The sequence below is a fragment of the Pelodiscus sinensis genome, chromosome 4, assembly GCF_049634645.1.
Source record: "Pelodiscus sinensis isolate JC-2024 chromosome 4, ASM4963464v1, whole genome shotgun sequence".
Classification (NCBI taxonomy): Eukaryota; Metazoa; Chordata; order Testudines; family Trionychidae; genus Pelodiscus; species Pelodiscus sinensis.
Window position 1 is genome coordinate 92,433,631 of NC_134714.1, and position 13,737 is coordinate 92,447,367.

The 13,737-nt window shown below is 40.7% G+C and overlaps 1 protein-coding gene across 1 annotated transcript in view; it reads left to right on the plus strand.

Moving 5' to 3' along the window:
- Nucleotides 1–358: 358 nt before the first annotated feature.
- LUZP2 (leucine zipper protein 2) overlaps nt 359–13,737 on the plus strand; it is a 480,337-nt gene continuing 466,958 nt past the window's right edge. Inside the window, exon 1 of the mRNA XM_075927754.1 lies at nt 359–481. The gene's annotated coding sequence lies outside the window, so the exon portion shown is untranslated. The remainder of the gene's footprint in view (nt 482–13,737) is intronic.

The window sequence follows — 13,737 nt, forward strand, 5'->3', positions numbered from 1 at the left end:
GATAGTGCCTTGGTGATAGAGAATTTTAAGGAAGAAAATGTAGTTGAACATCATCAGCATCCAGGTGAAGCAGAAACTCAAAGATTTTGAATCTGTCATTAAGTGCTAGCATATAGATAAGGAACAATATCAAGCAGAAAAAAAGGGACTGTGGAATACACCAGAGCTGAGGTGATAGTCATGTACAGCATCTGAATCTTCTCTCACTTCCACAGGTCTCAATTGGGATAATTCAAATGAAGTCCTTGGAGTTAGACCAGTGTAAAATCAATGTGAGAAGAGTTTCTGATCCACTGGCAGTCAGAAGCAATGAATATTTAATCAGCCTGTCAGTTACAAATGTTGTATGTTTCCCCCTCAGCAGATGTCCATCACCTCAGAAGCAACAGCATGGTGTAAAAAACCCAACATGGCAATTGATTTTGAATTGCAACAAAGAAGCTGTAATTAATATCCAAAACAGAGCAGCTTTTCTACTGAGGTAAGAGTCAAAGAGTTCATACAATAAATTCAGAGTAAAGGAAAGGCAAATCTGTGTATAACTCAAAACTGTTTTCTGGTGAACAGTAAGGTTTTATAAAGGTCATTTGAAGCATTTCTGTCTAGACAGAATTCAACAAACAATTTAAAATGTACAGGAACTCTGCTACAAACAAGTTTAGATGAGTGTCTGGATGGAAGAAAATTCCGGGAAGGAGACTGTATGAAACAGAGAACAGACCATCCCTTTCAGCAATATTATCATAGAAAATGTCTGAGGAGAAGCAGCATGTGCAGAAATAATGGGGAAGATCCTTAGCTTGGGTTAATTGATGTAGTTCCACTCACACCAGAACTACCCTGATTTACAATAGTTGAAGATCTCTCTGATTTTATTCTGTTTCTTCCTTATCTCTGGATGTCTTCAGTTCCCTGCCCCTACGGTGAGGTACTGCCGAGACTAGGTGATCTCCAGGTTTTTCTCTTGAATCTCTAGGAGGTCACAGTTATATGTTCACCCTCCCGTAACTGCTTTGTTGGAGGGATGGATGGGGGCTGAAAAATAGAAAGCCTCATTGGACCTTTTATCTTCAGAAGAGAATGCAGGATTTCTCTCTCAATTAATATGAATGACAGCTGTTTCCTGTTTGTTTATTTCTACACAAAGACTGCTCAAAACACAGGAGATAAAAAGAAAAAAAATCTGAGCACTGGTGATTAAAATAAGTAGGGGACAGCTATGTTGAGTTGAAAGCCTCATTGTGTTACACCAGTATTATATTACATAATTTCTGTTTATATCAGTGGAGCTACATTGCTTAACACTGTGTAAAATGAAGAATCAAGCCCGCTGTCCTGAATTCCGCTCAGCATGTCACTTTAACATATTGTTAAAGACGCACATGTCTTTCCATTTCTAATCTCATTGGGTGAAATCTGGAAATTCTTACAGTTTTTATCTACTCAACACACTTTTAATGACTTCAGTACAGGGATCCTAGAAAAAGTGTTTCATTTATTTCTTCAGGCAGTCTCAAGTATAGAGCATGTGAATGTTTCTGACTCCAGGATATAAGCCACAAGCGTAACTGAAAGCAACATTAGAACAACAAATAGCCCAGCATGCTGAGCCGAGAAAAAAAGTACCTTAAAAAAGAATTCACTCTCTCTACTAAAATATTTAGTTTACCTGGCGCCACAGGCCTTTACAAAGTAAGAAAACTAAAAAAGACACCATAGCCCAGCAAGCAGGTATAAGAACTGACATTGAAATAGCCTTTATTAACCTACCCATGTACCCAATAAGCTCCAAAAGCAAACAGATGTACAAGTAAGACTCTACCTGAATGGGAAGTACCTCACCTCTCAAGGATTCACACTATGGTGGGTATTGTGCCTTATTTGCCACAAACCTGGAGTAAGGCAGGGGCAGAGCAGAATTTCTGCTGGCCTGGTTCCCACCTTGTTCCCAAGGGAAAACAAGATGCACCAGCCTTGCATCTGACACTCATTACTTCAGCAGCAGCCGGAGGAACAGCCAACATTTGATGTCAATGCAGAAGGTTACCAACGAGGAATTATATAGGAAGATACAGCCGAAAGAGAACCTACTGCAGAAGGTTATACAATGGAAGTTACAGCTATTCGGGCATATCTACAGAATGCACGATGAGCAAAAATTAAGACACTGGTATTCAGCATAATAAATGGTCCAAATAGGAGAGGCAGACCCCACAGAGAATAGGGAGATGATATAGTAGATTAGTATGGAGCTAGTATACAGAAACTAAGTCACTCCGCACTGGACAGGGAAAGATGGAAGGAAATAGTGAGGGAGGCATCAGACACCAATCGGTGTGAGCCCATGGTCATTGATGATGATGATGATGATGAGTAAATTACAACCCTCCAAACTTACTTCAGGGTGATGAGGAAGGAGAAGCATGTGGTAGTGCCCTCTTTAATCTAGTAGCCTGATAATTAGCACTGGGGTTGACAAAGGGTGGAACAGGGGGACTTCTTATTCCCTCACACTTACATGCAGGCACGTAGGCCAAGTTAGAATCTAGTCTAAAATCCGTAGTGTCAGCTGGAAAGGGTCAGCATTTATACTTTGGTTTTTATTAAGGAAAGCATTCCAATACTGTAGTAAAGGATGGTCCCCTATATTTTTAGGGCTTTGGATATTGAAAAAAGCAGTTTGCTTATTGTGGACATCATGGTCCCTCTGAGGAAGTATTTATGCTTCTCCCTTTAATGGAGTTGTCATCAGAGTAGCATTTAATGATAGCCCCAAGTGGAGCACAGTTCAGAGGTCACAGACAAAGCAGTGCTGAAGTGGTACGGTGTCACAAAATATAGTCAATGTAGTCGGTCCTAGAGGCTTTAATGATACAGCACTTGATGCCCTTAGCAATTACTTTAAAAAGGAGCAGATGAATGATAATGCTACACTAGATTACTAAAGCCAGTCAGAGAAGCAATACCCTGTATATGATGAACATTTTAACGAGCAAAATGTCAAAGAGACAGGTTTCTTGCTGCTTGCAGGGTCCACATAAAGCAGAAGTGAATTTTTACAGCATTATGTAGATGAACTGATCCCAGCATGTCCGTTGCCTACTCGCCCCCTCACCTCTTGCCTGACTTTAGCTCCATTGGGCTGATTTAAGATACTAAGGCTGAAGGGCACAACCTCATGACCTCTGTTAAATGACAAGGGCAGTAGGCAGAGCTCTGGAACTAGCACAATACCCTAATCAGCAGGTGAGTAAATGTATAAAATCCAATTATCTCCAAAGCATCCAGCATTTGAGCTGAGCAAATCATTCCGAGTTAAAAATGGTATAGCAAACTTCTGTTGTGGATTGTCTGTGAGCAGGTCAGTTTTCTTTAATTTAGTGAGTTGAAATTCTGTGTGTGTCTGTGCGCGCATGCGCATACGCTAATTTAATTTACTGCCTGGCTAGCTGTTTGATACTTAGCTTAGAAAGCCAAAGTGGGCTGCTTCATTGCAATTGGCCACTCATGGCTCTTCTAATCAAGTCTCTGATATGGCTTTGCTTGAGAAAAAAATGAATTTAAATTTGCTCTCTGAGAGCACTTGAATATGAAATCTTAAAATTAGTTTTTTGTAGGAATACATTATATGGACTTTGGTCTGGTCTGTTCAAGCATGCTGGAAACTGTGGGATTGTACTCATTTCCCTAGCTTGGGCTAAAGGCCATGCCACTGTATCTGCACTGCTATCGTTAGCAATGGTGGTGAAGCTAAAGCTAGAGGGATGTGTAGGCCAACACTGCAGTGACATCTTTGTAGTGAAAACATATGCTTCGTACCTTCAATCAGCAAAGGAGTGTAAAAAGATTTGTTATTCACATACAAATTCAAATATATTTTAGAGACTTTTTTTTTCTTATTTGCTCAGATTTATACAGTATTCATACCCAGCAGTAATGGTGGAAGACTTTCAATAGCAGCATAGACAGTCGGGTCAGCAGAGAGTAAGATATTACTATTGTAATAGTGAAATAGTTTATTGAGGTTCAAAAGGAAGCCACACATGTTTACACAGTCACACTGTTTAGAAGATAAGATTTTTCACTTCAAAAAACATTGCCATGCAAATGTTTTCAACATGTCCTCTCCAGAAGTTGTTATATAATAACTTCCAGACATTTATTATATTTAAAGAAATAACATTTTCATAAATTGTTAGTCTATAGAATGTTAATAAATTTGGATAAACTTTGAATAAATGTTAATACCTATAGTACCAGTTAAGTCACAGACCTGTCATGAATGGATGCTGCATCATTGAAATCAGTGGAGTTGTACCTACTACACTGTAATACCAGGCTATACACCGCTTATCTGCAACATCATAAATGAATAGCCACAAACAACGCTGGTCCTTTCTAATCTTTATATTTTTATCCCTTCAAGAAATTGTAGGAACTTTCCTATCCTCCATTGTTTTAACAGGGAGTGTTTGCAAACATAACCTAATACCTCAACTAAATCTGAAGAAAGTTTCTCTCAAAGATACAGGGCTAAATTGAGATCTGGTGTTAACAGGTACAATTCCACTGATTTAATGTTGCTGTACCCAATTATGACAGGTCTATGCCCTCAGAGGAGTAAAATAATGTTCTAATAGGTACCAAAATTTACCCAAAGTATATCCATCACCCAAATGTATGAGTCAATAGAAACACAATTTATGAAAAAGTGACTGCTGTATTATAGTTTATGTAAGATAAATATAATAAAAGCTATTGCATAGAAATGTATGGACATAAGAACAGCCATACTGAGTTAGAGCATCAGGTTAGGTTCATCTAGCCCAGTATTATGTCTTCTGACAGTGACCCGGAGGAAATGAACAGAAAAGGCAGAACTTCTGGGTAGTCAAGTGTGTATATATTCATTTATAAGGAAGTATGTTTGCTAACACTGCCTGTAGAAAGAATAGAGGTTAGGAAAGTTCCTACCATTCCTTGAGAGAATGAAAATGTAATGATTAGAAAGGGAACGGAGTTGCTTGTGGCTATTTATTTATTATATTGCAGGTCAGTAGTGTACTTTCATTTCTTTATCTGTAGTTCAAAAAAATGCTGTAACACAGAATGCACCTCAGTTTCCTGGGGAGGGGAAATGCATTAAGTAGTGCTGCAAGGTTCTTTCACTAAATCTGAAATGCACAGCCAGATCCTCAGCCCTTGTAAATCTGCACAGAAAAATTAAATCAGTGGATCTAATCTACATCTGTTGACTATGTTGCCCTAGATTTCAAACATTCTGTGAACCAATTAACAATAAAACATTATATTAGTGAGCTAAAATTAATAATCAGTAGTCTTTTCTCACTCCGTTCAGAATAAGTGTGTGTGAGAGTTTGATTATTTTTCTACAGAAATTGATATCAGCAAAAACACAGCTTAGGCCATGCTTTTCCAGAATTCCCAGCATGAGACTTCTAGGCATGTTTTATGGATAAAAGAATTAATTCAGGTAGGAAAAAGATACACATGAGCATGTTATGCTGAACATATTTGTTCTGTTTACACATATATTTTTTCCATGGGCTCCGTTGATAAGAGTTGATGTGTTAGGGAATTCTTCACTGGACATCTGGGGCAAAAAACCCTACAACAAAAACACCTGTAGCCATACCACTGTATGTCGTGCCCCTGCCTGCTCTCATAAACTGAGAAGGGTTAAAGCAGGTTAGTATCTGAATGGGAGACTTCCAAAGAAAACCTGCATGAATGGTATTTGACAATCTTAGTTACATGGACCTGTCTTTCTGAGACTCTACTGAACCAGTGACGAGGAAGATGGCAAGGGAACACTGTGCTGCAGGTGATGCTAGTTTTCAGATGAGACATAAAAATGAAGTGTTGGCCATTTGTGGTCTTGCAAGATCCCATGGCTCTTTTCTTAAAAATAGGTGTGTTAATCCTGGTGCGCTGACCAAATTCTAGATGTGGTTATTACTGACATTTTCCTTGCTCTTGCCCTTAGTGAAATTCAGAAAGTGATAGACAGAAAGAGCCAATCAAAAGCAAGCCAAGAAGACATAATTACTGAGATTATGAATTGATAATTGTTTAATCAGTGTTCAATTTTTGTTAACTTCCATGTTTATTTAAATATTTGCTTTACTTTATATATAGGTTTACTTACGTATTCAGGTGCTGATTTGCTGAACCAAATTGAATAGCGCAGCAAGGAAAGATAACAATAGAATTATCTGATTTTAAAACTGTGGCTAGCAGTTTTCATGATGCACCTTATATAGACTGAAGGGAAAAAAGAGAGGGCCCAATTGTATTTGTAGATTAATTTGCTTCTAACGGGAGCTGATAACTGAAGGGTAGAGGTTTGAATGTATTAATTCATATCTGTGTTTCATATTTTACAGACTCCATCATATAAATTCTTATAAGATTGATCTGAGACATTTTTCTTTTCAAAGGCAACATTTTAGGGCTTTTTTCACTCATAGTTCATAATTCATGTTCTTTTTTTACGTGAAGTTTATTTCAACTATGTGTGTCAGGCAAAAGAAATAATGTTGTTATTATTTTAGTTAAAAATAGGACTCTTTTACATACAGTAGTTGCTCTTGAAAACATTTTTATATCTGTGTAAAATAGTATCCAGCATTCAAACTGATATCAGAGTTATGGGGCACAGTAATAATCTTCAGACTTGTTCCTTTAAAATATTCTTGTTTGTGGCATTTGGATGCTATAGCTAGCAGGCATATTTTACAATACCAGCAAGCATCTTTAATTATGTAACAATGCAGGCATTTTTAATTTTAGAGAAAACAGCTTTAATTATGGTCTATCCCTAGTGCCTAATCAGATGAGATAGGTTTTTTAAGATGGTTTGTATCTAACACATTTTCTGAGCTGTTATAAAGTGGTTTTTTAAAAGTCTTGCCTATCTGTACAGTACCCAAAATGAAGTGGAATAATTTCGGCTTCTATTTTGCAATGGAGATAATGGGCCAAATTCACCCCATTGAAAATTAATGATAACACCAGGTTGGGCCAACTTATTTTAATACAGCAATCTTTCATTTCCTACCAAAACAGATGCCTCAAAGGGGATCTGGCTATGGTGCCTCTGTAAGAGGGGCACTGGAATCTTCCAACTCTTAGAATATTGGGGGGAATGTAGCATTTCTTTTTTAGATTCTGCAACATTCCTTCATGATGAAATCTGGAAATGCCACAGTCTCTTCAAGAAATAGTCTGGGTGCAGCCTGTGGTTTGGATGGTATAGCTAGCAGGTAAATGTTATATTTAAGGCACATTTTCTGGGAAACTATTCCGTCCAGACACTTGTAAGAAGGCTTCTGTGCTGATCTTCTACCTCTGGAAGACATTCTCCATTGAAGGGTGGAATACTTGGTTCTTTTGCTGGGAGCACAGGATAACACCTTCCCCCTTGCAATTTCCACTAAGTTACTCACCAAGGGTACGTCTAGACTGCTGAAGTTTTGAAAGAGGATATGCAAATTCCATGCAAATATTCTTCCAATCTCACCTTCAGAAGCAGAGCTTTCGAAAGTGAAGGTAGTCGGGACATGTTTTTTTCGGCAATCCCTCCTTTTTCGAAAAGCTGCGTAAACCTCATTTTTGGAGGAAGAGTGGCTTTTCAAAATGGGGGGGGGGGGGTTGCCGAAAAAAATGCACCCTGGCTACTTTCCCATGGAATTTGCATATCCTCTTTCAAAACTTCAGTGTAGTCTAGACATAGTCCAACAGTTAGAAGGAGACATTTAGGTCATCAATATATACAAAGCTTAAACATCAAGAAGCTTTCTTCAGTGGATGGGGCATTGGATTGCAGCTATGACTAACTATTCTACTGCCTTGTGTAATTTTGGGTATGTCATTTCATCTCTGTGTACCTGAATTTCTCCATCTGCAATGTGGGGCTAATAACTTTCTTTACAGTGTTTTAAGACTGACAACTATAAAAATATTATTTATATCTCTGCTGAAGTTAGACCTAAATGTAACTTCCACTCCTTGTAGAGCAGGTCAGCACTATGGGGAAAGTTGGTTTAAGGTATACAATTCCAGCTACATAAATAACATAGCTGGAGTCATCATGCCTTAAGTCGAGCTAGGGCGGCCATCCTCACTTTGGGAAGTCGATGGGAGAAATGCTCCTGTCGATTTCCCTTACTCCTTGTGATAGCAAGGTGTACTGGTGTCAGCACAGGTGCCCTCACTATGGGTATGTCTACACTACCCCGCTAGTTCGAACTAGCAGGGTAATGTAGGCATACCGCACTTGCAAATGAAGCCCGGGATTTGAATTTCCCGGGCTTCATTTGCATAAGCCGGCCGGCACCATTTTTAAATGCCGGCTTCTTCGAACCCCGTGCTGCGCGGCTACACGTGGCACGGGCTAGATAGTTCGAACTAGCAAGCCATTCCGCACTATCTGTACGCCTCGTGGAACGTACAGATAGTGGAACGAGGTGTACAGATAGTGCGGAATGGCTTGCTAGTTCGAACTATCTAGCCCGTGCCGCGTGTAGCCGCGCTGCACGGGGTTCGAACAAGCCGGCATTTAAAAATGGCGCCGGCCGTCTTATGCAAATGAAGCCCGGGAAATTCAAATCCCGGGCTTCATTTGCAAGTGCGGTATGCCTACATTACCCCGCTAGTTCAAACTAGCGGGGTAGTGTAGACATACCCTGTTTGATTTAGTGTATCTCCACTAGACTTACTAAACCAAACACCGGAAGATCGACCTCTGCAATGTCTGTCTTCACAGTAGTATAGAGGTGCCCTTAATTCTACTCTGTATTCCAAAAGTAATTATTAGAACTAAATAGTGGTACTAGTAAATCAAAGGGTGGCTCTTATAAAGTGTGGCTTTATATGAATGTGGTTTATTAATGTTGTTTCATTTTAAAAGGAATTGACTCAGACTTGCACCATTGTGAATTTTGAAAAGTTGGTTAACATTTTTTTTACTTTGTATTTATAAGGCACTTCTTGGATCCTTGTGAACGTGAAACTTACTCCTGTGAACTGAGGTTGGAATTTTCAAAGGAAGAGAGTTAGATGTCCAACTCCCATGGAAAATCAATGAGTTCAGCACCTTGCTCCCTTAAGCTCATTTGAAAATTCTAGCCTGAAAGATTTGGAGCTAAATTTTGGATGCTTATCAAAATCAAATTCCCATATATTTTGAGATTCTGAAGCTTCAAAATATTAGTCTGAGAGAGGTCCAAGCAGCAACACCCAGATTTTAATTTGAATCTCTAACACCTAAAAGTTTTCAGACTCAATTTTGGCTCACCCGCTTATAAAAATCAGGCCAAATTGCAGCATTCAAATCCAGATCAATTCTAAAATATGAATGCATGCCAAGTTTGTGGAGGAGGCATGTTAGAATCTGGGTGGAGTTTTTTGAAGGATAATTTCCAATTAAAATTAATCTTCTGCTGTATTTAGACGGAACACATTTATCTCTGTACTTTGCTCTACTAGTACTTTTCTCCTTGATAAAATTAGGAGCGGTTTATGGAGCAGATCATCACTGATGGAAGTTGAACTCTTTAAGCTTTGTATTCACATTGTAAAACATTCTGCCAGATAACACTTCAATGTACAGAGAAATTCCTGATCTATGTATAACACCATTTCATGCTGCCTGATGTGAGGCATGAAGAAGTGCTATGATCTAGTAGAACATTATGTAACAAATGTTTGTTTCATAATCATGGTATAGGACTAGATTTTGTATAGGCTTATAGCTTCTCTGTATTATTGATTTGAGCCCAGTTCTTCAGCTGTTCCAGATGGTCTTCCAGCTGACCTCAATACAATTTCTGTATGCACTGGTAACAGACTCAGGCCGTAAGTGATTCCTTTTCAGGTAGCAGTAGATACACGGATGAGATTATGGCAGAGAAGTGGGCTGTGCCCACGAAAGCTCATGATACCATCTACATGTTTCAAAAACAAAAGGAAAAACTATGTAGCACTTTAAAGACTAACAAGATGGTTTAATAGGTGATGAGCTTTTGTGGGCCAGACCCACTTCCCGGTCATATTCTGGAAGAGAATTGGCATGACCATATATACCAAAGGAATCATGCCAATTCTCTTCCAGAATATGATCTGAGGAAGTGGGTCTGGCCCACGAAAGCTCATCACCTATTAAACCATCTTGTTAGTCTTTAAAGTGCTACATAGTTTTTCCTTTTGTTTTTGCAAGATCAGACGAACACAGCTACCTCTCTATTACATGTTTCGTTAGTCTATAAAGTGCTACCAGACCATTTGTTGTTTTTTTCTGTAACAGACTAACTTGGCTACCCCCTGAAGCTCATAGAATGTTATGTGAGTCTAAGGTAAAAGAGAGAGAACTCACTTTATAAGCATAAAAATTAAAAGAGGAGTGTTTTGCAAACCTTTTAAAATTGAAATATGTCCTTCAAAACAATTCCATTCTGATACATTAGTGATCATCATTGTAATACCTAGCCCTTATGTAGAACTTTCCATTCATTGATCTCAAAGCACTATGGGCACAATAGAAACAGACAGCTATTGTTAGCTGTACGTAAAGTAATTACACATGTAATGGACTAGTATCAACATAGCATAATCAGCCCAGAGAGACAGTTATGAATAAATTTTATCATGATACTCCTCGCCTTATGGGAAACAAAGGTGATTGTAGATTGTATGTTTAAGGGAATTCTTTTGCCATTTCAGTGATTTTTTTTCACTCTGTAAAGGAGAGAGCAATTAACTTCTCTTATTTAAATTACATGAGCTGGGTACTTCCATCTCAGGAATGTTTTGCATATCTCTGAAAAAGAGAATTACTAAAAAGGAACAGGGGTGAGTTTAAAATGGGCCATACAAGACTTTTGAACATGACCTGTGAAAAGCAAAAGACAGTATTATATGATAGCATACATCAAAGCCAAACAGATTCTTGCAATCAAAGTGAAATTTATTTTAGCTAAAGAATGGAACTAACACAAGAGAGAAGAAAGGAAAAATCCCCATTAGAGAACACACAGTGGGTTTGAGTTACTGTATAATTCCATGTATAATTCCATTTTGGGGCTGATATAATTCCATTTAAAGTAACTGAGTAGCACCAGCATAGAAATTGTGTCCCACAGTGGCGAATCAGGCCCAATGTATGTGACAATGAGCACCGAAGTGAACACAACAGGGATGCTGCAGAGAGCAGAGACTTTAGAAATGTTTAGAGCATGATGCACTAAAACAAGAGAGCATAACTAAAATGTTCCACAGACAAATGTAGATATTGAAGTTACAGGGGATCCAATACTGCTCTGTCTTATACAAGCATTGATATCTTTCTGTAAAACTGCTGATGTGCTTTCCTTTCTCATAAAGAGCATGCTGTCTTTGTGTGTTTAGATCATCAGGCAACTATAACCACATAAACAAATCCATTCAGCAGAAGTGCTTCCCATTTGCACGTGTACCTATTCTGCTGTTATGCCCTGAAATCACGTTCTGTAAAAATGTGTCTGATCAGAATTCAATAAGAGAATGGGGATGCTTACTGCTTGATTAACAACTTTGAATATACATGGTTAGAAATAGGCTGAAAGGGTTTATAAAAAAATCATTAATTTGACCCAGCTGATACTATACCAGCACGGCTGAATTCCTCATCTTGTGAACTTCAAGGCCAGAAGAGGTCATTGTGCTCATCTAGTCTGACTTCTTGAATAACACAGGCCATAGAACTTCCCAAAATAATCCGCAGAATGTATCTTTTAGAGAAAATGCTAATCTTCATTTACAAATTATCTGTGATGGAAAATTCATCATGACTCTAGGTCAGGGGCAATAATATTTTATGGGAGACCACTACAGGCACTTGATAAGTGGTCAAGGGCTACACTCTTCCATTATATTAATAGTTTGGGGTCTGGGATGGAGGTTGGGTGCTGAAGGGAGCTTGTGGGAAGGGATTTGGGTGTGGGAGTTAATAGGGAGTTTCAGTGAAGGATGGGCTTGTGACCTGGGGCAGGGAAATGGGGTGAAAGGTCTGGGAGAGGACTGTGATCAGGGATTTGGGTTGTGACCTGGGATAGGGGAATGAGGTGTAGAGTCTGGGAGGGGGTATGGGTGCAGGAAAAGATTCTGGCCTGGGGGAGAGGTGTAGGAGGAGGGAGTACAGGGGACTGGATGGGGGTTGTAACCTGTGGTGGGAGTGTAGGGATTTGGGTTGTGACTAGGGATAGTTGATTGGGGTGCAAGATCTGGAAGGGGGTTGTGACCTGAGGCAATGTATAGGAGGGGGTGTAGTGTCTGGGAAGGTGTATGGGGGCTGGAGCAGGGTGCAGAAGGTTTGGGTTACATGGGGAATGAGGAGGACATAGAGTTGGGGGAAGGAGGGGCTGGAGTGCCAGAGGCAAGCTTTGGCTGGGAGACCTTACCTGGGTGGCTCCCAGCCAGCAGCCCAGCAGGTTCCTTTGCTAGGGTCCCTGCCTTCCATATCCCTATACATTCTCAGAGCAGCTGCAGGAACCATGTTTACTTCTCTGAACTGAATGCTGTGAGCCATGGGGATGAGGGGGAGGGGCAATTCCTGCAAACAGTCAGCTGCTATTGGCTGGAAACCGGCCAATGGGAGCTACTGGGGGCCGAACCAGCAGGAGAAGTCTCTCCCCCTTTACCCTGGCCTCTCAGCATTTAGAGATGCATCTGGCTCCATGGCAGGCTGAGCAGAGGTGTGGCAGACAGGGAGTCGGCTGAGGCTCCCATGGGTTGGATCCAGTGGCTTGGTGGGCCAGATCCGGCTCGCAGACCATATTTTGCCCGCTAGTGCTCTAGGTAAATTATTCCAGTGGTGAATTACCTTCATTGTTACATTTTTTTGCTTATTTCCAGACTGAATTTGTTTAGCTTCAGCTTCCCCTATTAAATTGCATTATGCTTCTCTTTGGGTATGTCTACACTACAAAGTTAATTCGAACTAACGGACGTTAGTTTGAATTAACTTTGATAGGCGCTACACTAGCGCTCTGCTAGTTTGAACTTAATTCGAACTAGCGGAACGCTTAGTTCGAACTAGGTCTACCTCATTCTACGAGGACTAAGCCTAGTTCGAACTTACTAGTTCGAATTAAGGGCTGTGTAGCCCCTTAATTCGAACTAGTGGGAGGCTAGCCCTCCCCAACTTTCCCTGGTGGCCACTCTTGCCAACACCAGGGAAACTCGTCTGCCCCCCTCCCGGCCCCGGACCGCTTAAAGGGGCACGGGCTGGCTACAGTGCCCGTGCCAGTGCCAGGTGAAAGCCTGCCAGCACCCAGCTAGCAGACCCTGCACCTGGCACAGCTCGAGCCAGCCACCCGATGCCCCCCAGCATTTCCCCTCTTCCTGGGACCAGGCTGGCGGCTCCCGGGAGCTTGCCCGGGACCGCAAGAGGTGGGCACCCGCCTGGGCTAGTGCAGACATCGTGGACCTTGTCCATGATCTCCTCACTAGGCACAGGAAAGTGGCCGGCTAGGGTAGGAGAGCTGCCAGCCTGGCCACCCAGGAACAGGTGTGCATGAAAATCAAGGTGGTCCACTGAGACCCCCGACACTGAGCCCTGAGCTTACAATGGCCGTACTGGGTCATACCAAAGGTCCATCTAGCCCAGTAGCCTGTCTGCCGACAGCGGCCAACCCTAGGAATCCTGGAGGGGATGGACCGAAGACAGTGATCAAGCCA